This window comes from Oryctolagus cuniculus, chromosome 1, assembly GCF_051225735.1.
Source record: "Oryctolagus cuniculus isolate XC-2025 breed Fujian yellow rabbit chromosome 1, ASM5122573v1, whole genome shotgun sequence".
NCBI lineage: Eukaryota > Metazoa > Chordata > Mammalia > Lagomorpha > Leporidae > Oryctolagus > Oryctolagus cuniculus.
This window is the reverse complement of record NC_142867.1, coordinates 87,745,822-87,770,835: the sequence shown is the minus strand read 5'-3', so window position 1 is coordinate 87,770,835 and position 25,014 is coordinate 87,745,822. Positions and strand designations below refer to the sequence as shown.

Here is a 25,014-nt window from a genome sequence, read left to right as displayed (position 1 = left end):
CATCCAAATTATTTCATGCCGGAATGAAGGAGGTTATGGAAGTATTTGACCTGGACATAGCTAAGAAGAAAATAGAAATGGTTTGGAGTCACCTGGTAAAAGGCAGAGGCCTGAATCACATTACTTTGTAGGTCCTTTCTAGACTTCCTCTTATCGCTCCCATTGTTCTATTTAAAAAATGTTTATTTACTGATTTTCATCTACTTGGAAGGCTGAGTAAGAGACAGAGAATGATATCTTCCATCTACTGAATCACTCCCCAAATGCTAGTAACAGCCAGGGCTGGACCAAGCTAAAGCCAGAGCCAAGACTCTATCCAGTCTCTCGTGCAGGTGTCAGAGGCCCGAGTATTTGGAACATCACCCACTGCCTCCTAGAACACATAGCAGAATGCTGCATTGGGGGAGGAGTAGCCAGGACTCCAACCAGCACTCTGATATGGGATGCAGGTGTTCCCAGCAGTGACTTAACCTACTGCTCCATGCCCGCCCCCTCTCCCTGGACTGCTTCTTGGTTGCAGAGTTTATTTATTTTTGATTAAATACATTTGTTAAATACTGGGGCTTGGTGGGTTTTCAGGAGGCTATAGACCATGTTTGTTCTAAGCCTCTTCTAGTCAAGGCTAAGTAGAGGGTCGTGTATTGTCATGGTAGTGTTGCAGTAGATGTTTCCATCTGCTTATTGTCATGTGCCATTCTTGGTGCCATATTCCACTACTCCTTCTCAGCACAAGACCTTGTTGAGAATGCTTCTGCCCCATGATAGGTACCAAGTATATCAAGAATTCCAAAGCCCTGTCCTCTTGGTAGGATAATCCAATGATAGAAATTTGCAAGGCTGGTCTTCTCCTATGCCTTGTCAATGTTGTATTTTTCTTTCCCCCTTCAGCCTACATTTGCTCCAGATTCATTTCCCTTGGAATTCCCCCCTCTCACATCTCTACTTATCAAAATTGTCCGCTAACTTAAATTGTCCCTATTTAGTCCCATAAAAAGAAGCTGGGCTTTAAGATTCTGAGGCCAATCCATTTCATTCAGATTTCTCAATTAAAGACTGTCATTTGAATTCAACAGTAGTTTTAGTATTCACTAATTGTTGGCTGACATCTTTGCCTTTGTTCTCTAAAAAGGATGCTACATATAGCGCTTGCTTTATTGCTATTTTAATGTGCTGTGTATTTATTTCTCTGTATTTATCTGACTGGCTATATTGTACCTTGCCCTTGGCAGGTACTCAGTATATCCATCCTTGAGTGATTCCCTTGATAAACCAAAAATTGAAATCCCTATTCTCTCTGGCATACATGTGTGAATCAACACCATATCCTGCTTAGGGGAGCACATTCAAGCTAGAAGACTCCTTTGTTCAGTAAAAGCCTTCTGGAAACCTGTTTTATTTTTCCACCTTCTTCTTCCCAATCCCACAAAGTTTCTGAGAGTTCAGCTCCATATGTCCCAGTGGCTGAACACCAGAAAGCTTAGCAGTTGAGCATAAAACCTGTCTCTAAATTATACACACAAGCCAGGACCTCCTACTTGCCATGTTGTCAGCCCAAAGCAGAGCACAGAAGAGGTACATTGTGCTACAAGCTGAGTCTGTTTGGGTCCCACTGCATAGAGGGGAGGCCAAATGAATCAGAATCCTTGGTGTCACAATGTGGTCCTTCTGCACTTGGGTTTAGAAAGCCTGAGTGGTGTCTTTGTCATCTGTAGCCTGTCACCCCCAGTGCTACTTACCCTACCTGAGCCTCCTAAGAATCCCATCCCACCCCTCAGTGGAAAGGGATTTGTGCCAATGATGGTGTGCAGTTGGAGAATGCTGTGGAATAAAAACATGCAGAACTTGAGGCAGTGTGTTATGACTCTTACAACAGTGTAAAGGGAGGTTAAAAAAAATCACTGCCTGCCTCCAACTAAGAAAGCAGATGTTATTTACAGGAGCTTGGTGCCTCTCTGCTGTCTGTGTTGCTACATTAGAATCCCTGCAGATACCTAGCTTCCTAGTCTCAGCCTTGTCAGGGTGGGAAAGCAAAGTCACTCTCCTTTAAGAAATCCTCTGAGCCCCAGGTCTGATTTGCATGGTTGTGCTGAGAGGGGCTCTTTGGGTTCATCAAAGCTAGGTTCTATGGGGTCTTATGAAAATGTTGCCTGAACAGGCACTAAGACTCAGGATCTGAATGCTTGGTTCATCTACCCCTCAGTGCCCTTAGCTGAGAAGCTGGGACGGGGATGTGTGAAGATCCCCTCTTTTCGTGCAGGCTTCTACTCCAACATCCAAGCCTCGGATCAGCCTTTCCTGATTAGCCTATTAAACAGACTCCCTCTCTTCCTTCACTCTGCTGTGTATGTTTTCACTTCTGCACTTCCTGGTATTTCACATTTCCTCACCCATTGTCAGTCCCTCCCACGACACTCCAGGGACTCCTGGAAGACTATGCTGCCTGATTTTTCTCAATGAAATCTTGCATGTGTAGGACATGGCCTAACACGAGTAGTTGCCCAGACTTGACCCTGCAGGAGGCACTTACTGGCCAATTTAATTCATTTCTTAGCCAACAGTAGTTGGAGGTTTGATGAGCGGGGTTAAAAAAAAAAAAGTCTACCTCACACCACAGGATATTTAATACACAATCCCTGTGCCTTGTCACCTCTTCTCTCTGTGCACAAAATTTCTGTTTGTGAACCACAGCAACCCATGGACCCGCCAACTACCACGTTCTCTCCTGACTGTATTCTCTGACTCAGAGCCCTGGCAGAAGCATCCCTCTGACCATGTGAGTTTCCAGCGGTGCTTGGCATTCTCTGTCTGCTCACTAGTGATCCTGATTGCTCTGTCTGTGACCCCAAACAATCCACCTCCCCCCTCTCCTCCATCCCATGCTTGTTTCCTTTTCCTGTTGGGATCAGAGGCGCTGGCTCTATTCCTCCTTCCAGGTAAGCTTAGTCCACTCTATCAGCTCTACTGCTAACCAGGACCCCTGTCAAAGCCCTCAAACCAGCTCTTAGCAAAGTCCAGTAAAGAGAGAGAGAGTCAGGACTTCTCAGCACTTACCTCTGTGTTTGGTGAAACTTTAGATGCTACTTCTATATTTCCAAAACTATTTTGGGCTTTCCTGTCAACACAGCCCACAATAGACATCAGTTAAGAGTGTAGTGAGTGTGTAAGCGTATGAGATCACAAGCTACAGGAGCCAGAACACTGAGAGTTAGACTTGCAAAAGCAGAGGTTCTTGGGGTTGATCTGCATGAATTCACTTGAACTGAGGTTCTGAGTGGGAGGGAAGAGGGAGAAGGAACAGCAGTTGAGCGGGTTAAGATCAGATGATGACTCCAGGTGTCAGAGTCTGGTACCTCCCCACCGGCTCCTCACCCAAAAACTCGGTACATGTCTCAGTCAAGAGTATCTTTTGTCCTGTGGCAAAGTCAGCCATTTGGAATGGCCTGGCTTGCCTTAGTACTCTTTCAAATCCTACAACTGTGGAGATGGCATGCCGGGTTCCTAGAGCAGGACTTCATCAAATGCTCTCCTTTTATTTGTAATTTCTCCAGGAGGTGTTTCTAACCACACCCTCTACGAGTGGCTCCAAATACTTTCTCCCCATGAATAAATGAAGCATTGTGCGCTTACTTGCACAACTGCTTTCTTTCGCTCAGTGCTTCCAGGGCCTCCGAAGAGCTTAAAAATGCACGGCACGGCATCCCCCTTTGGGGAGCGTAGAGATGGGGAGAAAAAGAGGCTGTGCTCCCTGGGGACCCTGCACCCTGAATTTCAGCCTCTGCTTTTTTCTATTCTCTGTCACTCGTAACCATTTCAAATGCAAAGCCGTGGAAGAACACGTACTCTTTTATTCAAGCAATAGGGATGGGGAGACGTTGAGAGCAGAGTAAAAGCTGTTCAGCGTGCCTAGATGACTCAGTCTAAAATAGTATTATAGCTTGGCAGCAAACCCACTTCAGGGAAGCTGGTGGGAGACTAAAATAAAAGTTAAATTGAGGGGGTAAATCATTTTATCAGGCTTAGCATTTTTACTCGATGTAATGAAATTCTCAATGTAAAATGAGTTAATATGTCTGCCCAAGGGCATAGATATTCAAAGAGTTTGGAAAATACAGACTCAAAGTATCTAGTCTGAAATAAAACAATGCAAGGCAGTGAAATGCTCCTCATATAAATGTTGGCACAATGTGTTTCCTTTCGAGCAGCATGATTGAATGTGAATATCCTTTGCTTGTCATTAAGAAGAAAACAACAACAAAAAACTAGAAAGTGGTTTTTTCTTTTAAAGACTTTTCTATTGTATTCTATTTTCTTCCTCCTTCTCATTTTTCTCCTAGAAAAAAAAACTATGCTTGTTTTTGCACTGCACAATACAAACTGAATTCAGATTGTTCATAAGATGAAGCCAAACATATTTCTGCATTCTTGCCTAATGCTGTCTGGTTTTCCATGACTCAAATACAGAGTGGCCACGGTACAGAGGGTACAACTTTTGCTTAGCTGACGAACCCACAGAAGGAAATCACAGCATTTCTTCTCAGCAACTGACCCAGTGACTTGTATACTTTCTCTCTTGGTTTCCCTTTTCTATTTCTCTCAAAGAACATTTTCGAGGGGGCCAAGTACAAATGTGTTTCGAAGAGTTCACTGGGAGCAGGTTGGAGGGATGCTGTGTCACAGCAGGTTGGCCTGCCACTTGGGACACCTGCATCCCATATCAGAATGTCACTTCAAGAGCCAGCTGATCCACTTCTGATCCAGCTTGCTGGTAATGTATCCTGGGAGGCAGAGATGACGGCTCAGGTACTTGGGCCTCTGCCACCCACGTGGAGACTGAGATCAGGTTCCAGACTCCTGGCTTCAGCCTGGCCCAGCCCTGGCTGCTGCAAATGAACCAGATGGTAAATGGTATCGGTATCAGTATCTCTCTCTCTCTCTCCCCCCACCCCCACTCTCTTCCTTTTGAGTAGATGAAAATATAAACATTTTTGAAAGTTGTGAAAAAATAGAATTAGAAGGTAAGATTACTTTGGTGCCAGAAAGATTTTGAAATCCATGCATACAAGGAATCAAAAAGTCCATGGAAAATGTGTTATATAAAAATTACATGTGGATTTCAATTTTTTGCACCAAAATAAGTTTATCTTTAAATTCCATTTTTCCACCAACTCTTTGAAATCCCCTCATATCACAAGCATTCAGTCAATCAAGTCTTGAGAGTGTTTTCACAACTTTTCTCTCAAGTTAATTTCCATGGTGATTGTGGGCAGAGTGGAAGGTCAGAGGTGACCCCCCTGCCTGGTACATGGAGTCAAAGGAGAGGGCCGTGTGTAAGAGCAGTCTCCTTTTGGTTCTGTGTTGGCTTCCTGTATCCCATTAGCACTTCTTAGACTGTAAGGTCTCAGAACAAGTGCTTCCCGTGACATTGAGGAAAGTCAAGGAGCACTCCTAGTGGCTCAGGCTCTAAAGTCCTGTTGTCCCCAGGGGAACAGAGATGTTGTGCACATGGTCTTGAGCTACACCCTGCTTCCCTTCCAGTGCCAACAAGTGGCAGGCCCACAGCCGCTGCCTTGAGACGGAGGCTGCTTCAGGTCCCGCTGTGCAGCTCGGCTGCTGAGCTCTCTCGGGAACCAGAGTGCTCACGCTCCCATCCCTGCTGTCCTGAGCCCCACTTCCTCCCATTGTCTCCTAAAAGGACCTTGCGAGGCTGAACACCATGTGAGGTGTCCCATCCGAAGGCAACACGAGTACTTTTAAAAATTGTTTCTTCGGACCATTTAGCTAATTTTTTTCCCACTGATATAGTGATGTGTCTTCTGTGGCATAGGGACCTGCTTGTTGAACAATCAACATTTATAAGTAGTGCAGTAAGAGCTCTATTGATAGGTGGTTGTTGCCATAGCAACTTTTTTTTTTTAAGGAAAAAAACTAACCTTGTGAATGGACACATAAGAGATCATAAGAAATCACACTTTCTGTCTCAGTGCAGGGTGAGGCTGGAAGGCTAAAGTCTCCCTCTGCCTTGTGAAGAGATTTGTGTGAACAATTTCCATGCTCTGCATTGGGCAAAGCAAGCTGTGGGCTCTGAATTCCCAGAATAATGTTTTAATGTGAAAATGGAACACTTCGCCTCTTCTTTTTTTTTTCAAAGCTTTTCTTTAATTAGGGAGGAGATGGCCAACATGTGGGACAGTGTCGCTGTCAAGCACCTACAGGTTATGTGTATGCAACGTCTTACTTAAAAACCTACCATTCACTTCCTTTCATGTGTTCCACCAATAAAGATGTGCTATTTCCTTTGCAGAGCTGTGCTGTAGCAACCTGATGTCAGCTTTTTCAGCTCTCACAGCAGGGAAATTCAGGTGAATTCCAAACTGTGATTAGAAAGATCTGAGTGGAGTTAAAAGAAGTCAAACAATGGGAGAGACGAACACTCACACAGACACACACGCACACAGACCAGCTGTGTGCAAAGATAAATTGCATCTGCGTATGACCGTGTTGGCGCTTGTCATAAAGCAATGAATTTGCTAGGAACAGGTAAAGGTCAGTAGGAGAGAAAGAGAGAGAGAAAAAAAAAAACTCTCTTTCCACTGCCAAAAGTAATAAAGGGGAAGAAAAAGACACCTGTGACACTAGATATCATGGAGCAAAAAAGAATGTTACTAAATGATATTGAAAGTTGAAAAATATGATGAGAAGGCAGAGCGAGAAAGGAAACGATGCTGCTTGTTCGTGAACACAGAAAGCGGGGAATGATCTGAATTGATGCGCAGCCGGATCAAGGGTGGTCACATTGTTCTCTCCCTCCTGTTTCCCTTGGCCACCACCCCCCATGTTTTTTGACTTCTGACTCTATTTTCTTTGATGGGGAAAATGATAGGCTTGATAATGCATGATGACAGGCATCCAAAGATCAAACTTCATTACATCCTTCTTATTCAGTAGCGTATTCAAAGCTGTGTGTTCTAAAGCAACTCCCATATATTACCTTAATTGTACAAGTGATTAGCCCCAATCCTGATGCTTTGAAACATCTTTGGTTATCAAGATCAAGTAGCAGATACTATTTTAAACAGACTTTTCGTGTTCTTAGATTTCCTGAAAAGCTATGCTACTGGAATTTTCATTGAAGTTACTCAATGCCCTCCATCTCTTTTTAAAGTCTCCCTTGGCCGGCGCCGTGGCTCACTAGGCTAATCCTCTGCCTGTGGCGCTGGCACCCCGGGTTCTAGTCCTGGTCGGGGCGCCGGATTCTGTCCCGGTTGCCCCTCTTCCAGGCCAGCTCTCTGCTGTGGCCAGGGAGTGCAGTGGAGGATGGCCCAAGTGCTTGGGCCCTGCACCCCATGGGAGACCAGGATAAGTACCTGGCTCCTGCCATCGGATCAGTGCGGTGCGCCGGCCGCAGCAGCCATTGCAGGGTGAACCAACGGAAAAGGAAACCCTTTCTCTCTGTCTGTCTCTCTCTCACTGTCCACTCTGCCTGTCAAAAAATAAAAAATAAATAAAAAAATAAAGTCTCCCTTGTTGGTAGATTTTTTTGTTCCCTAAATGGAATGTTTTCCCATCTGTCCATACTCACTTGGAAATAAAGTCCACCCAAAAGTTCACCTGGATACTACACTGTTGCATTCTCAGTGATACCTGTGTTTCTTGTGTCCTGGCTTCCCCACCACCCGTTTATCTCACTGCAGAATAAACAAACAAACTTTATGCTTTGCCCCCATAGTTGAACAAGAAATTTCAGCCTCTCTGATATCCTTTGTGGGCATCACAAGAAGAGTTAAATGTGGAGGAAAATGGAGATAAAGTGAATTAAGCAGGATGACAGAATCCTCCGTTCAAAAATATTTATGTACCTATAAAATGAAGAGTACTGTACTAGCTGCTGCGAAGGATATTAAAGAGGTGACAGTCTTCTACCCCCTCTCGCTGCTGCCCTCTCCTTTCTTCAGTCAAGCTCTTAGAAAGAATCAGCCTCCCGCCCCTGTTTCCCTTCTGTGAGTTCATGTTCTCTGCCCAACACATTGCAATTTGGCATCCTCCTCACCCCCCAGCAAATGCCAGATGCAATCGACAGAGCTCTGCCTGGTTACCCTGGACCTCGGCAGCATGTGCTGCGGGTGCCCACTGCCTCCTGGAAACTCTCTTTCCGTCCTAACCTTTCAGCTGTCCACGTCCTTCCTCTCCCCCCTCCTGCTCTCTCCTTCAAGCTAGATCTTCCCCCAGCACCATGGCTGTCCCTTCTTCACTCTTCTCACTTCTCGTTCTCTATTTGGACACTCATGAGCACATTCATTTCTTTAACAGATGCCTCTGAACCTTTCAACCCCCAGTCTATATAAATAGCTTAAAGCTTTCTGCCAACCTCAACCTGAGTAGCTATCTAGCAAGGGGACATCTCCACTTAACATGCCCCACAACCACTTCACAGTCAGCATGTCCAAACTTGAACCTGTTATTTGCTGCCCTGCCACCCCCATTATAAAACACGCTCCTCCCCCTATATTCCTTTGCTCAGTAAATGACTCCATCATCTACCCACTCACTAATCTAGAAATCTGGATATGGTCCTGATTCCTCTCTCTCTCACACTTCCCACATGGAATTAATAATAAACTTTGTTTGGCTTCTGGTTTCCAAACTGTTTCCCATTGTCTCCTTTTCCCCTGCCACCACCTTAGCTCATGACTACTTCTCACTTTCTCATGAAGTGCTGAAATTTCTGGATTTTCGGGTGTAAGCTATCCTATCTCCAACCCACCAACAGATATTTGATTGTTGGGGTTATTTTTCTAAAGTACTTTCCAGATCATGTCATTCCCTGCTTGAAGTCTTTTGGTGCCTACCCATGGATTTCCTAATAAACTGTGCTTCTCCACACCGTGTCTAGGCCAGAAAAGACTTCTCCCGAACCCTGCTGAGCCCTGCTTCTCACTCGTGCCTCATGGGCGAGCCTCGGGTTCAGCCTTTCCCCTGAGGTTCAGCTCCCCAAGAGCCTGCTTGTCACTATCCTGTCGCGTGGAATAACTCCTGAGCGTGAAATGGAAGTTTCCTCCAGGGAATACAGTTTTTTAAGGATATATTTGTTTATTTTTATTTGAAAGAGCAACAGAGAGGACAGGAGAGGGAGAGACAGAGATCTTCCATGCACTGGTTTGCTCCCCAAATGACTGCAACAGCCAGGGCAGAGACAGGCTGAAGCCAGGAGCCAGGAATTCCATCTGGGTCTCCCCTGATGGTGACAAGGACCCAAGTACTAGAGCCGTCTGCCTCTGCCTACCCAGGTGCATTGTCAGGAAGGTGGACTGGCAGCAGAGCTGCTGAGACTCTAACTGGCACTGCGGTACGGATGCCAATGTCACAGGCAGTGTCGTAACTGGCTGTACCACACCACTGGCCCCTCCGTGAAAACATTTCATAAAGAGCATGCATTTCCAGTCAGGCATGTCTGGTTCAATTACTGATGGAGACCCTTGGTCAAGCTGCTTAAACTTTGGTAGTCTTGTTTTTCTCATCTATAAAACAAAATTCCTTATATCGACCACACAAGGTTGCTGTATGGACATACGAATAGTTATACCTGGTACTATGTGTCAGGAACTGTTTTAAGCACTGTTGATGTATACATTTAATCTTTGCATTCAGCTTTATGACTGTATTTTATAGATGAGAAAATCAAGGTGCAGAAGATAGATGACTTGCCCAAGGTCACACTGCTAAGAAGTGAGGGAGCTGAGACACAGTAAGATAATATCCGGAAAGTGCCTTCTGTTGGGTTGTCACTCAATAAATGCTGTTTGCTCCTCCTCTTCTTGCTAGGTAGTGAACACTCATCCACATAATGTAGGACACTCAGGAGCCTAAATGAAAGTAATCACTGCCTAATAGAGGCAGGAAAACACAGTGGTTTTTTTCTTACTCTCACCATGGAATACCTCTGATACCAGACGTGTCGGGTTTTCCACACACTCAGCAGGCATTTCTTCAGCAGACTCCGTAATTTAAGCATTTCCCATAATTTAACACAATTCTGATACAGTCTATCTCAAGACAGCATCAGGCTCCACAGGCTAAGGACTCACTCTTCAAGACTGCCCCCAACTTCAGATAACAATCGCCTGCCCCAGGTCAGGACCTGTGCCTCTGACCTAGTGACTATAAATCGGAGTCCCCCTGTCCCCCTCCTTGGGATTGATCACTTTCCTAGAGCACCTCTCAGAACGCAGGGAAGCGCTTGTGTGTGCCTGCTTGTCGTAATGGATGTTCACAGGCTGCAGCTGAGCAGCAGATGGACGAGACACATGGGCAGGGCCTGTGGGAAGTGCTGTGAAGTTTCCATGTGCTCTCTGGGCATCCCCCTCCAGGAACCTCCGTGTGCTCAGCAAGCCGGAGGCCCTCTGATCTGTTCTGTTGGGGTTCTGAGGAGGCTTCATTATACATAATTGGTTAAATCATGGACCATTGGTTGTCAACTCAACCTTTAGCCCCTCTCCTACCCTAGGAAATCTCAGAAATTGGGGGATGACACAAAGTTCCAACCCTCTACTCATATGGTTGATTCCCTCGGCAAGCAACAACCCTCCTGAGGAGTCCCCAGCTGTCAGTCATTTCCTGACCCTACCAAAGGACACTAAAAGTTTAAGAATTCCAAGAGTTTTAGGAACTGTATTCCAGGAACCAGGAACCAAGACCAAACATATGTTTGTTATATCACAACATCACACTGACATTTATTATGCTTTCATTTCTTGCTACATTTTGAGCTACAGACATTCTATTTATTATGTGGGCTTCACTGCAGCAACTGAGCTAGAACTGTTATCCCCATTGTACAGAGCAGGATAACTGAGGTTCAGAGAGATTAAGTAAATTACCCAAAGGTTCCTGTCTCATAGAAAGCAAGGCAAGGGGTTTAAATCTAGATCCCTGGTTCCAAAGCATGGCATCTTAACCACTACAATTCATGAGTATAGCCTCAAAACACATCGCAAGACACAACATGGTGTTTGCTTTGGGGGGACTAAAGAATCTTGCTGGCAGCAAGGAGGTGGGGGGAGGGGGAGAGGAGACTGCAAAAGGCTTAAAGGCAGTTAAAAGGTGAAAATATTAAATACAAGGAAAGCAAACTGCCAATATCATGGCTGACAGGGACACAAAATGCTAAAGTAGGCGGTTGAGGATAGTGGTGAAAACACAGTGGGCAAAGAGAAAGTAGACCATCTTGGCGGCTGCAATGGGCTTTATAGAGACGTGACCAATGCAGAGAAGTGGCCATAGGAAAGCAAGCTTCCATCCTCTAGAAGTCTAACTGTGGGTGAAGTCTAACTCTTTAATGGTGGAGCAGGTCCAGGGAACAAACGTGTATGTGGGGTGGGGACTACAATCCTAGTAGCATCAGTCCTGCTGCTCTGTTGGATTATAAGCAGTTTACGAGGTGGCAGTTGGGGAACTTTCTCAGGCTAAATCTGTCCAGCATTGTTCCGGAAAGGCAAATGAGACAAACAGTAGCAATATTCTTGAGGATTAAGAGCTTCCCCGGTTAAAACTGTGCTTTCAATATTTCAGGCAGACTCCAGCAACAACACACACAGTTTTCCTGAAGGAATGGTGCAGACTAACCTCCTTTGTGCATTGGTTTACCTCAGCCCCCTCAGAATGGGGTGGGTAGCCTCTCCTCGGGGGTGGCCAACAGATACCCAGCAAGTTCTCTGTACTCTATGCCTCCCTCCCTCCCTCCCTCCCTCCCTCCCTCCCTCTCTCCCTCCCTCCCTCCCTCCCTCCCTCCCTCCCTCTCTCCCTCTCTCCCTCTCTCCCTCTCTCCCTCTCTCCCTCTCTCCCTCTCTCCCTCTCTCTCTCTCTCTCTCTCTCTCTCTCTCTCTGAATATGGATTTATCATCAAATTTACAGAAAGCTGTCACATATCCTTGTTTAAATATAGGTTTCAATAAGAACATAAGCATATTCTGGGAAACAGGAGTTGTCGTCTTTATTGTGAAAAAGCTGTCTCCCCCACTTACTGCCTGGACACAGAGAATAACCATGGATTCATAACTGTGACTTGTTAAAAGTTATATTTTCCAGTATAGATGGGTTTTCTTTTCCTCTTCAAAGAATATGACCACACATGAAGAATGAGACTCTTTCAGGTAGAGAATTCATCTGTCAGATAATTACTGGGCTGAGTAAGCTGGATCAAAGTGAGGGCATTGTGTTCCGCTAGAGGACTTTTTTTTTTTTTTTCAAAAACTAGTTGAACTACAAACAATACAAGGGCATTATTTTGCCCTATGTGATGTCATTTAAATACTAAAGAGACGTTTCCCATAAATGTATGACAAGTGGTAGGATTTTTAATGACTGGTTGCAAAGAATCAGCATTCAAACCTTCATGGAAAGCAAAGAAACTTGTCTATCTGCTACATTCTCATTTCCGCTCATGAAAGCCTTAAATTGCCTAGAGTGTAAGTTTTGTTTTGTTTTTCAATTATAATCAAATATCTTTGTAAACCTCTTCATGTTTCATAGAGCTAGTTAGGCAATTTCCCCTTAGCTGTGTCTTTGATGTGAGAATAAACATATACCAGGGTGAAAGCAGAGGTGTTCCCTATTAGACTGTCTGTCTGGATGGTTCACAGTTGCTCCAGCAAATACTAGACCAGAGAAAACACACATCAGTGTTCTATGCGGAACCTAGATACAGTTGCTATAAGAAAAATATTTCTTCAAAAGTTTCAAAAGAGTGATGACATCAATGCCAAGAACATCAAAGGAGCAGTTTGGTGCTCTCAGGGACTTTGCCAAAGTGCCGACTAAATGCTGCTTAACATTCCTTTGTAATGGACTTGAAGATGAGCCTGAAATTGCAGGGACCTCTTAGAAAGTCTGTTCACACTGCCCGTCTCCAGGTGATTGCGTCCAACTGGCTAGCATGTGGCAGTCCTGGGTTGTCTAAACATGATTCCCATGCAAGTTTTATTCTCAGAGTGTTGTGCACTGAGGGGAGAATTGGTGAAGATATAATCTCTGGACCTCCCCTGGGTATGCCAGGTAGAGATTTGTGAAGACAATAGAATCCCTGTTGGAATTCTGCTGTCATGGAACAGCAGGTTTCATTCTTGATTCATAATGCTCTTCTTTCATAAACGCTATGGAAGGGCTGAGTTGATGGCCACATGTGGAAAGAGAAACCAAAACAAGTGTATGCATTTGGCCTTTCTTCAGCTCTCCAATTTTAATCAACCCAGAGCAATACGCATCTAGCTCACGAAAACTTTCATTTGAATATAACCATTGACTTTATTACATCTTTGTTTTAGTTGGGAATTGTTTGTTGCGAGTTAACAGAAACCCCCCTGAAATATCTTGAGCAATTAAAGAAAAAATAGAAGGAGACCAATCAAGGGTTACTGGGGTTTCATGATAGAAATATAATTGAATCTCCCAAAGTACTGGAACCAGAAATTGGAAAGCTTCAGGACCCTCTCTCTGTCTCCCTTCCCCTCTCTCACCTCTCTTATCCCAGTTTCATTACAGTTCCTCATCCTGGCTTCTTCCTAAGCATCATTTTCATTGTATCCCTGTAGACTTGTGTTCTTTGTCTGAGTGTGCGTGGCTGAAAATGACTCCATACAGGTGACTCTCCTGTCTCTCATTTCAGTGCCCACAGATAATGCTGAAAGATCTTGCTCGAATTCTGGAGTACTAGAAGCTTGAATCAAATGTCTACTTTGATCCAGTCTATTGAGAATGGAGGAAATGGGTTGTTCCAGCTTAGGCACCCTCTACAATGAAATATAGAGTCAGATTCTCAGAATAGGGGGGTTAGCTTGGGAATACATATTAAACAGTGTATTTACTTCAATACTAATTATATAGGGAATATACTCATATATTAAAAATAGAAAAATCAGGAAACACAGGCATATGAGCAAAATTAAAAGGAAAAACCTTTCATCATCCCACCACCAGAAAGTACTTTAGCATCTCAACATGTTTTCCTCCAAACATTTTTATTTGTTTTACATGATTCAATTGATCTCATATTTGTTTAGATTATACAAAGAGTGAAATCCAGTGGTCAAAAGACTCAAGACTCCCTCTGTAGAGCTTATTGTATAACATGAGAGATAGTCTTTTAAAATTGTAATCAATTTATTAAAAATATTTGGAAATTGTAATAAGTATTATAAAGGAAATAATCAAGAAATTGAAGTCAAAAACATTTAAATTGAGTGGTCACAAAAAATCTCTGCTAGGGTCACAGGAAGGTGAGAATTAGGGGACACAAGGAGCTCACTATGATACAAGTAGGAAGAATTAGAAGAAGCAAAGCATGTATGCAAAAGACCTGAAACTGAAACTAGTTTTTGTGTCCTTAGCATTAAAAAATAAAGTAATAGCTGAAGTTTGGGTATTAGAAAGAGATCCCTTGTGTTGCTATCTGGGGAACACAGTGGAACAAAGACAGGAAAGATGTAGAGTCAGATTCTCAGAATGCAGAGGATCGTCAGTAGCTCAGGGTTCTTAAAGCAGAGGGGGCCTGAAGAAGAATGAAGAATGTGCTGTGAGAAAAAGAGACTAAGAAGGATGGGGTCCTTTCATACTTGTGTAAGTTGGGGGAGTCAGTGAAGATGGATGGAAATATGTCATCTGGAAGTCAGGGTGGCTGTTTTCAAAAAGGGAGCTCTTTAGTAGCCATGTTCAAACCACAACACAATTCATAGACAACCCTGGGATGATGCTCTCCCTGCCTTTTGGACATTGCTGATATGCAAACTGACCAACATTTTGGAACGGGTCCAATTCCTACCACTACAAGAAAAGCGTACAACCTCTTGGAACATTAATGCTCTCTGTACCTCTCCAACACCTTTTGGCTCTGCACCTATGCCAATTCTACAGTTAGAGTTGTTAAGAATCGGTCATGTGGTTTATAAGTGGGGTGTGGTTCATGGCCACTGGCTGAGGAACATGGACACCCCGTAAACTGACTCATCTAGTGTTCTGAAACCACTGACTACCCAAAAAGTCAAGTCATTAGTAGGTGCTTCCCTGGGCTACAGTTGGGCTGGGCTAGTGTCTCTTCTGGGGACTGTTAGAATCATAGTGAAGTGAAAAACTCACAGACCTAAATCAATCACTGGGAATAATGTAAGACAGAATGTGCTAAAACAATTAAAGCAGGCAGAAAGAATATGAGGGAAAATACACCAGACCTTGAACTAGGCCCTTTAGGGAAAGCTTTCCAAACTAGGCCCTCCAAGCTAAGGGGAAGAGAAGCTACTTGATTAATGGTACTTAATGCATTGTACATTCTGCTGAGGAGCACTTTGAGAGATTTCAAGAAATTTGCCAACATTTTAAACTTAGCATTTACTTTGGATCCACTTCGATATATTTTGGGCAAAAATATATGAGTCATGGTTAAACTATTTCATGCACAAAGCAGCTAGGTTTTTCAAGCTTTCATAGGATATTCTGTTCAATTCTCTGTTAAACATGGAGGTCCATCTCTGAATGGCTCCTGCAGATTGCTGCCTACTAACCACAGCAGCAGCTAGTCAGGAGGACCAAGTTAGCCGGGTCATCCCACTGGTTATCCTTGAATGGATCGGCAAAGGTGCTTAATTTTTAGACTATATGGGAAAATAATTCTATTTTTAACTTTTAAATTGAATTTGAACATTCCCCTGTTGTTGGATAATTGCTTACTTTGTCACCAGCAGAATTTCAGAATATGATGAAACATTATATTCACATGAGTGCTTGAGGTCTCCTTCACTGTAAGTGGGTGAAAGTCTTTTCCGGGCTTTCCAAGGCAGAGCTCCTTCCCCGCTACAAGTGTGATCCATGCACCCCTCATCCCCGCAGAGTGATGACCACTTTGTATTGTCACTTTTTGCTTTGTTTCCAAACAACCTGGTGAATGTCTTTTTGTTAGTTCTAACATGTATTGAGAATGATATTTTAGGAACAATATTCTAGGCTCTTTCTAAACTTTAACCACTTGGTTCTGGTAACAACTGTGTGACCTTGCGCCCTCATAGACTCTCTACATGGTGCCAAATAAGTATCTGATGAATGAATGAGTGAACAAAGTCTAATTGTACGGATGAGAGGGGGAAAAATCTCCTTTTCTTATCTCCCTTTTGTTTTTTTCTGGTGCATGTCTGGCACATGGATGGTCAGAATGACAAACTAAGGTTCAAGCTCTGCCCCTTTTATTGAGGAGATCCCAGTGATGGAGCTCTGCTTTGAGTTTAGCATAGTGCTGTGGTTTACATGCATCTTACTGATCCCCATTAGAACTCCAAGACAAAGGTGCTATTGTCTCCATCGTGTGCATGAGGGAAGTGTTTGGTTTAGGCTTATACAACAAATTGGAGGAGAGCAGCATTAGGAAACCAGGTTTGTTAGCTGCTGAATCTCATGCATTTTGTAGACGCAGAAGTCTCCCAGTTTCCTTGAGAGAATGGGATGTCTCTCTCTTTAAGGTAGCATTGCCCTGGTTCTCTTCCCCTTGCCCTTGATGAAGGTTTTGTTGGTTGATGATAAACATGGACCATTCTCTAAAGAGAAGTGATGGAAAAGTCCAAACTGAAAAAATGCTGTCATGGAATGCCCTTTCTTTGCCCTGTAATGACTGATGTGCTTCTGAGGCAAATTCAAGTCTATTAGTTATTCTTCCAGGAGCCAGTCATTAAGGCTAAGGAAAAGGGGAGAAGGGAAGATACCAAAACATTTTTTAATGTGAGAGAGAGATTGGAATTCAGTATCTTTAAAAGAACAATACATTGATGGATTGCCTTAATATAGATCCCAAATTTGCAATGCTGTTGGCTTCTATAACCAAACTCTGTCGTGTGTTTCATAAAGAATGGCTATTTTATTGACTATGTAGCCACACTTGTTAGAGTGCAAGCCTTACGGAACACAGTTATGCAACGCAATTCTCAAATCAATCCAGCATACCATTCCTGACACCCTTCTACCAAAAACAGCAACAAGAAAGCCTGAAAAGAACAGTACACAGGGGCAAGTGTTTGACCTAGCAGTTAAACCATCAATTAGGATACCAGCATCCCAAGTCAGAGTGGCTGGCTGGCTTTAAGTTCTATCTCTCTTCTCATTCTATCTTCCTGCTAATACAGACACTAGGAGGCAGTAAGTGTTGGCTCATGTGGTTGGGTTCCTGCACTTATATGGGAGACCTGGGTTGAGTTCCTGGCTTTAGCCCACCCTAATCCCACCCAGCCTTTGTGGTTATTTGGGATGTGAACTAGCATATGAGAGCTCTATCTATCTCTGTGTTTTGCTCTAGCTCTTGTTGTCTCTCTCTCTCTCTCTAAACACACACACACACACACACACACACACACACACATACCTTCACGTGTTTTTTTGGTAATGTAGTAAAAATCACAAGTTCCTAAAATTAGCATGAGAAATAGCTGTGACTCCTCTACAACTCTAATCCTTCTACCTTAGATAAGGCATGGATTCAAGATGGGGCTTAGAATGGCAGGCACCCCAGCTTCAGAATCCCATTAGGTAGGCTAACACCTCCTTGAGTCCATCACAAAGCTTCACACACAGCTTCACTGTGGTTCACATAGATGATGACAAGTTTTCCCCATGGTTCCAGTGCTCAGGGCTTCACATTCCCTTGACATTGGGGTTTAGGAGGAAATGATCATTCAAAGCAAAACTCTTGTAGACTTGTACATTGGGTATGAAATGTTTCCCCTAAGCCACAGCCTTCTTCTCACTGGCATTTTATGCTTAATGGTTACAAGGATCCAGCTTCCCATGTCCTGAGATCAGCAAGTTTTTGCTGGAAAACCTAGAATATGTCAAGCACCATGGTAGGTCTGAAAGGCAGTCACAGTGCCATCCTCAGAGAGCTTCAATCTGGTTGTGTAAACCTGATTTTTACATGGATATAAAACAATATCTAGCAATAGAGGGAAGTTCAGACTATAGCCAAATAGTAAGTGGGGGCTGGTTGACATTTTCTGAAAAAGACTGAAAATACCATCGAATTTGTTTGGGGACCAGAGAACCAGGGAGGAATTGCTCTCACCTCCAACTACTGTGATGAGCCAGAATTTGCTATTCCAGGCTCACCAACATTTTTGAATCAAGTCAATAGTCCTGTCTCTTGGCTTGGTCTCTTTCTAATGCTGTGTATCCCTAAGCAGCCTGTCTTTAAGCAGCCATTAGTAAAATGACCTGAGAAAAGTTTACAGATGATGAGACCAAGATATTCATTTGAGTATCTGGGCAGTGACAAATTCAGTTCTTGTGCTTGTGCCTGGTTGAGAGAGAGAAAAAAATCAACTTGTGGAAAAAATGTGACCTATGGACTGAATTTTTACCTTTGTGTGGCACATGCCCTGTTTCTGGGGCAGTGCAGGAGACAAAGAATGCATTTATTTTGTGTAACAGGATAGGGGGCAGGGGAAGAAACAGAAACCAGAAGATTGTGCAATAATGGCATTTTCAAATCTCTCCAGGAAGTTTATGTTTTGAATCCTTTGGAAGAATGCAGTGTAAATGTGAAAAAATGAACAATTTGCTAAGGGATCCCAGCCCTAGTTCTGCTGTGTTCTGAGTTTTCTTTGTAGGCATTCTCGTTTCCTCCATGCCTAGCCCTTGGGGCAGGCAGGCCCTGAGCCTATCTGTACCTTCCCCCTTGGCAGAGACCACAGGCCTCCGATAGCATAGAGGAGTTCAAATAGAAGGATGAGAACAAGGACAAGAGGGAGAAGAAACAGTTTTCTGGGTTTCAGCGAAGCAAAGTAGTGATTCCTGTGTCACAGACAAACCAGGCTGGACTCATTGCAGCCCTTTATGGTTAGAGAAAGAATGATAATAAATGCAGAATCTCACAAATGAAACCCCAGAATTGGGGGGTGCAGATTTATCATACAAAACAAAACAGCTTCTCAGTCCACCCAGGTAATAAGAAAATGCAAATATTGGGATGGAGTGCAGATTTGAAGTCTTTGCATCGTATCTCTAGCTTAATCATCTGCAATTTTCCCTTTGTGCCAGGGATGATTTGCAGAGTATGGTTCAGAACTCTCTCTGGGTGCTTAGTAAATCTTTTTGACCAGCAGAATGACCTTCTCTCTTCCCTTTCTTACGCTGGAGCCTCAGGGGTGATGTCCTGAGCTTTCAGCATCAGCCTCCAACCAATGATGTCACCTCCCCCACCCCGCTGTCCATCCCTGAGAGTCCCATGTGCCCTTTCCCTGTATGTGCAGTGTATCTTCATTCTATTGTCCTTTCATCTTGGGTGTCCATGCCCTCTGTGTCCAGAGCAGTGTCAGCATATGGCAGGAGGAAGGGGAAAAGGAAGAAAGCAGAATGGTTAGTGATTAAAAATTAAGACTTGGAGCCAGCACTGTGGCGTAGAGGTAAAGCCACTACCTGCAATGCCAGCATCCCATCTGGGCACTGGTTCAAGTTCTGGCTGCTCCACTTCCAATCCAGCTCCCTGCTAACGTGCCTTGGAAAACAGCAGAGGATGGCCAAAGTGCTTGGACTGCTGCACCCATGTGGGAGACCTGGAAGAAGCTCTTGGCTTCAACCTGGCCAGCCTTGGCTGTTGCTGCCATCTGGGGAGTAAACCAGCAGATGTAAGGTCTCTGTCACCTCTCTGCAACTCTGACTTTTAAATAAATAAAAATAAATCTTTAAAAAAAATCAAGACTTTGGAATCAGGCCTCAGCTGGTATTATGCTTCTGTATTATTCCTGTGTAATCTTAATGTCAGGAGCCTCGATTTCTTCACTTATAAAATGGGGATAAGAATGCATACTTCAGAGAGCTGTGAGAAATTTCTCACAATGCTACACCTGTGTAAAATAAGTATTAAATGCATAGCTATGAAGTGCAAGTCGCTGCTGGGAATTAAGCACTTCTGTATTGAGGGCCTCTCCCTCCTCAAAAACATAATTTAAATTGTATTTTGGATTGTGTTGGCATAAAGATAAATTGAAATTATGCATTAAGACATTTCTTTCATCTAAAAACCCACTTTCTTCCTCTCTTTTCCAGTAAATGAGTACATTATGTGGAGCCCTGGGGTGAGTGTGGCCCCTGGCACTGTGTCTATGCTGTAGTGCCTAATGGGGAAGCCAGCCCTGTGTGCAAAATGTGATTGGCAGATCCCTCACTGCTCTCTGGAAGTTGTTGTCTCCCTCCTTCTCAGAACACACATGGCCTCTATACGTCTCCCCACCTCCTCCCTTCTTCCCCAGCCACCCACACGCTCCACACTGTGGAGATCCCAACTCAGCTAATACAGCACCCATGCCTCCTAGGCTACACCCATGCCTTCATTTCCCTTCTTCCCACGAAGTCTTGTTCCCTTAGGGCTCTATTCTTGTTTTGGTAAACTACCATTGAATTTTCTGATAAACCATTTCTCTTTGAGGTATCAACGATTTGCTTCCTCATCTAAGGCTTTTACAGTATTTTACTTTGATTGGGAACTTTAAGAAACCCCGTACCATAGCTCAAAACCAGGCAAGCAAATACTTCCAAGCAGAGATTTGAGAATCATTTAGATTGTATTGTGCCAGTAGCTTGCTACCCACTGCATCTGTTCATTCAATGGACCTTGTTGATGTAACTGTGATTAGAAGCTTCTGGAAGGTATGAAACAGCATACCCTCAAATTTCTTTTTGTAAAGTATTATGTTCAATAGGGTTCTAATGGATTATTTTTTTCTTTTTGTAATTTTTTTAAACTTTTATTTAATAAATATAAATTTTGAAAGTACAACTTTCAGACTATAGCAGTTCCCCCCACCCCCATAACCTCCCTCCCACCAGCAAACCATCCCCTAATGGGTTATTTTTCATGTTTATTTATTTATTTTTTTTTTTTCTGTTTTGACAGGCAGAGTGGACAGTGAGAGAGAGAGACAGAGAGAGAAAGGTCTTCCTTTGCCGTTGGTTCACCCTCCAATGGCCGCCGCGGCCGGCGTGCTGTGGCCAGCGCACCACGCTGATCCAATGGCAGGAGCCAGGTACTTATCCTGGTCTTCCATGGGGTGCAGGGCCCAAGTGCTTGGGCCATCCTCCACTGCACTCCCTGGCCACAGCAGAGAGATGGCCTGGAAGAGGGGCAACCGGGACAGAATCCGGCGCCCCGACCGGGACTAGAAATCGGTGTAGGGGCGCTGCAAGGCGGAGGATTAGCCTAGTGAGCTGCGGCGCCGGCCAATGTTTATTTATTTTAATCCAGTTGAATGAGTGACAGAAAAAGAGAGAGATTTCATCTGATGGTTCACTTCCCAAATGCCAGCAATAACCAGGCCTGGCCCAGGTCAAAGTCAGGAGTCAAGAACTCCATCTAGGTCTTCCACATGGTTGGCAGAGGCCCTAGCACTTGAGCCATCTTCTGCTGCCTTCCAGGACACATTAGCAGCAAGCTGGATAAGAAGTGGAGCAGCTAGAGCTATAACCAACACTATGCTGAGCCGCAAAGCCCAGCCCTTAAGGCATCTCTCTCTCTCTCTCTCTCTTTTTAAAGATTTTATGTATTTAATTAAGAGGTAGAGTTATAGACACTGAGAGGGAGAGACAGGTCTTCCATATGCTGGTTCACTCCCCAAATGGCCGCAACAGCTGGACTGAGCCAATCTGAAACCTGGAGCCAGGAGATTCTTCCAGGTCTCCCATGCAGTGCAGGGACCCAAGGGCTTGGACCATCTTCTACTGCTTTCCCAGGCCATAGCAGAGAGCTAGACTAGAAGAGGAGCATCCAGGAATAGTACCCGTGCCCATGCGGAATGCTGGCACCACAGGTGGAGGATTAACCCACTGCACCACAGTGCTGGCTGCAAGGCATCTCTTTGATACTGATGGAATCACACATCACTTCTGTTCCCCATCTCAAGCCACTCTTCCATCTTTGTTTAGTGGTGACCTTGCATCACTAAATACAGTGTCCAAAGACAAACCTGACTCCCAGTGCCAGTCATTTTCTGAGTTCAGAGACAATCATATTTCTAAAAGAGGGAATTATGGTCCAGAGAAGGAGAATATCTTGCCTAAAGTGGCAAGGCAAGTTAATGAGAGAATCAGGACTAGATCCTAGGCCTTGTCAGTACACAGATGATGTACACGTAACACTCAGGGCCTGTGGTACCATTTACTACACAGCTCAGGCTCTGCAGTGGGAAAAACTGCTTTCATTCCTGGCTTCTTTGTTTACAATGTGTGTGGCCTTGAAAAGTTATTCAATCTCTAAACCTCAGTTTTCTCATCTGGAAATGAGAGGAGAGATTCTTAGAGTTGTGAAGGTTCTCAGAGTTGTGAGAAATAAATGAGAATTAAACAAGCTGTGGCACAGTGCCTAGCAAAAAGCCCTCAATAAATGACTTTGCCATCCTTACTATTATTGTTCCTATAGCTTTCCTAATTTTGTTCCTGCCTGTGCAATCTTGGTGGCCTAAAGAAAGCCTTAGTGCTGCTCCCCAAAAGTGTGTGCCGCCCAGGCAGTGACCAGAGCAGTGGGGAGAATCTGGCAGAACAGGTTCTTTTCAAAGTGGTGGAAAATAAATCAAAGGCAATAACCCAAACCTGGAAAAAGAATGTAGTCCTTTGTTTGTTCTTCCTAGTCGTAAAAGAACCTTAAAAATGCAGTTAATGCTGAAGTAAATCAGATGCAACATGGTGGATCCTCTAGTGTGTGTAAAGTACAGAGGGTGGCAGTGTTGAGTTCCTGCTGGATGGTAGTGATGGTTGGCAGTGTCCTGCAATCAATCAGTAGGCAAGATGAGGAGTCAGGGACTCTAGCAGAGATTGAGGTGGTGGAGGCTTCACATACAGGGACAAAGGATGCCCTGTCTCTGGCTGCAAATTGTTCATCACTGAATGTAAGTCTCAGGAAACTTGCTTAGACCTCTTGGTTAAAAATCACAGGAGCACAGTTCATGCTGGCTCAAGCTAAAAGGGGGACTTCATTATAAATGATGTTACAGGGCACCGAAAGGAAGCAGAGATGCAGAGCTGACCTGGGACTGGAATCGGGTCTCCAGATGCTATCAAAACAAGTGTCCTCCTCTCTGCCTCATCCTTTTCTCTGTACACAGACCAACCTGCTCGATGGCTCCGGTAAATGGACTAGAACAGCAACTTGTGAATTTTGTGAACCACTATACAGCTGCCTCAAAGAGAGCCTGGTCTCACTTCTCCAAGTCCAGAATTCTCATTTTCTGATTAGCCACAGCAATGGTAAAGCATTAAAAGCCATTTTATCAACATGGCATATCTACCATTACTGTAAACCACCTATAAAATGGCAAAAGCCCAGATAAAGAATGACTGATGCGTGCATTGATGATCTGAAACACAAGGAAAAATGTTGCTCACGTCGGGCTGGATGTTGCATCTGGGCCGTCCACAGATCCCTCAGTGTCTTACCTGAGACCTAAGATGTCTCTGTGCTCCCTGTCCCTGAACCCTTCACATTAGGTGACCTATGGCCTTAAGGAGCTAATTCCAGCAGAATAGATTGGAAATGACACAGACGTTAGAACCTCAAGTCGAAGCTCATGTCCATCACTTACTAACTCTGTAACTCTGAGCCAGTTACTTAGCTTCTCTGAGTCTTGGTTTCCTTATCTAGAAAATAAGTGTAATAATACCTGTCTAATGGGATTGGTCTTAAGATTAAGGGAAATAAAGTAACCCTATTTAAAATCATTGGCATACATTATACACTTAGTTATATTCATTTCCTTTTCTTAATTAGGCTACCTAGAATTCTTTCTGAAGGGTAAGGGAATGATGGGGAGAGGAAAGAAGAAATGATAGAATTTTCGACCTGGAAAATATCCTCTGCCTTAGATATTTACAGTTATCCAGAGAAACATTAAATAATTTAAGTGGAAAGCAGCACTGGGAAAGCCACATTTTGATAGATGCAGTCTCCCATTTCAGGGACAAATTGACAAGAATCAGAGACTACCAATGAATGTTTCATGTTTCTTATTAACTTATTAGCCTGACTGTGCAGCCTTAAACCTCTACAATTTTTAAGCTTCATAAAGTACAATCTGATTGCTGTGTTAGTGAATGGAGTACTTTATTATTCATGGACTATAAATATGTTGCTGTGTTAGAGATGTGCTCCCCTTTTAGAAGAAATAAGCCACGCATATTTTATAAACTATAGCTTATTGAATTGTTATTACAGCAAGCCCTGCACTCAACTTTTACATGCATTACCTCATTTCTATTGTGAGTTATGTGCTATTGTCCCCATTTTCCTGATTAGGAAATAGAGGCTCAGGTAAGTACAGTGCCAAGGTCACACAGCACTCAGTGACAGAATTAAAATTTGAGATTGGCTCAGTATGTTTCTGAAGCCTGTGCTGGTAACATGGACGCGGAACCATCTCTTGGTCTCATAACTTCAGTTAGGAGACAGGCAACAAAGAAGGGAGTCGGCAGGAGAGTGTGTGTTCGGGCTGTCTCATCTGGTAGATGATAATCTCATGATTCGTTCTGTGTGTCCACACAACTTTGCTACAGGGACATGAAGGCAAAGCGGTGAAATTATAGGAAGAAAAATAGATGGACAACAGATAGACATCTCCTTGAACATCAAAACTAGTTCTATTACTTACTTAGAGACAAGAGATGAAGGGGTGGAAAAGGGAAGTGGAAATTCTTTCCCGGCTTTAGACTTGTTGGTGTTTCAAATCTTGATCAAATTAGTGTGTATTCTGATCATCTATTGCTGCATAGGGTTGCATGTATGTGCATGTGGAGTATTTTAGCCTGTTCCAGAAGACAACAATGCGCTAGTGATTAATCCTAGGGTTTAGGAATAACTCCTCGTGATATTTAAAGATGTCTTCATCCATTGACTTATGTACTGATCATAGGAACCACTGTGATCTTTCACCTACTTAATCTGCTCTCCCAGAAACATTTGACCGTGTTCTGCCTGTGCTGCTATGAGTTTCATTATAATCCAGACTGGGCTTC

The 25,014-nt window shown here is 43.7% G+C and overlaps 1 protein-coding gene across 1 annotated transcript in view; it reads left to right on the top strand.

Annotated features, from left to right (window-relative positions):
- MAML2 (mastermind like transcriptional coactivator 2) overlaps nt 1-25,014 on the top strand; it is a 379,493-nt gene that overhangs the window by 222,647 nt on the left and 131,832 nt on the right. The gene's annotated exons all lie outside the window — the stretch shown is intronic.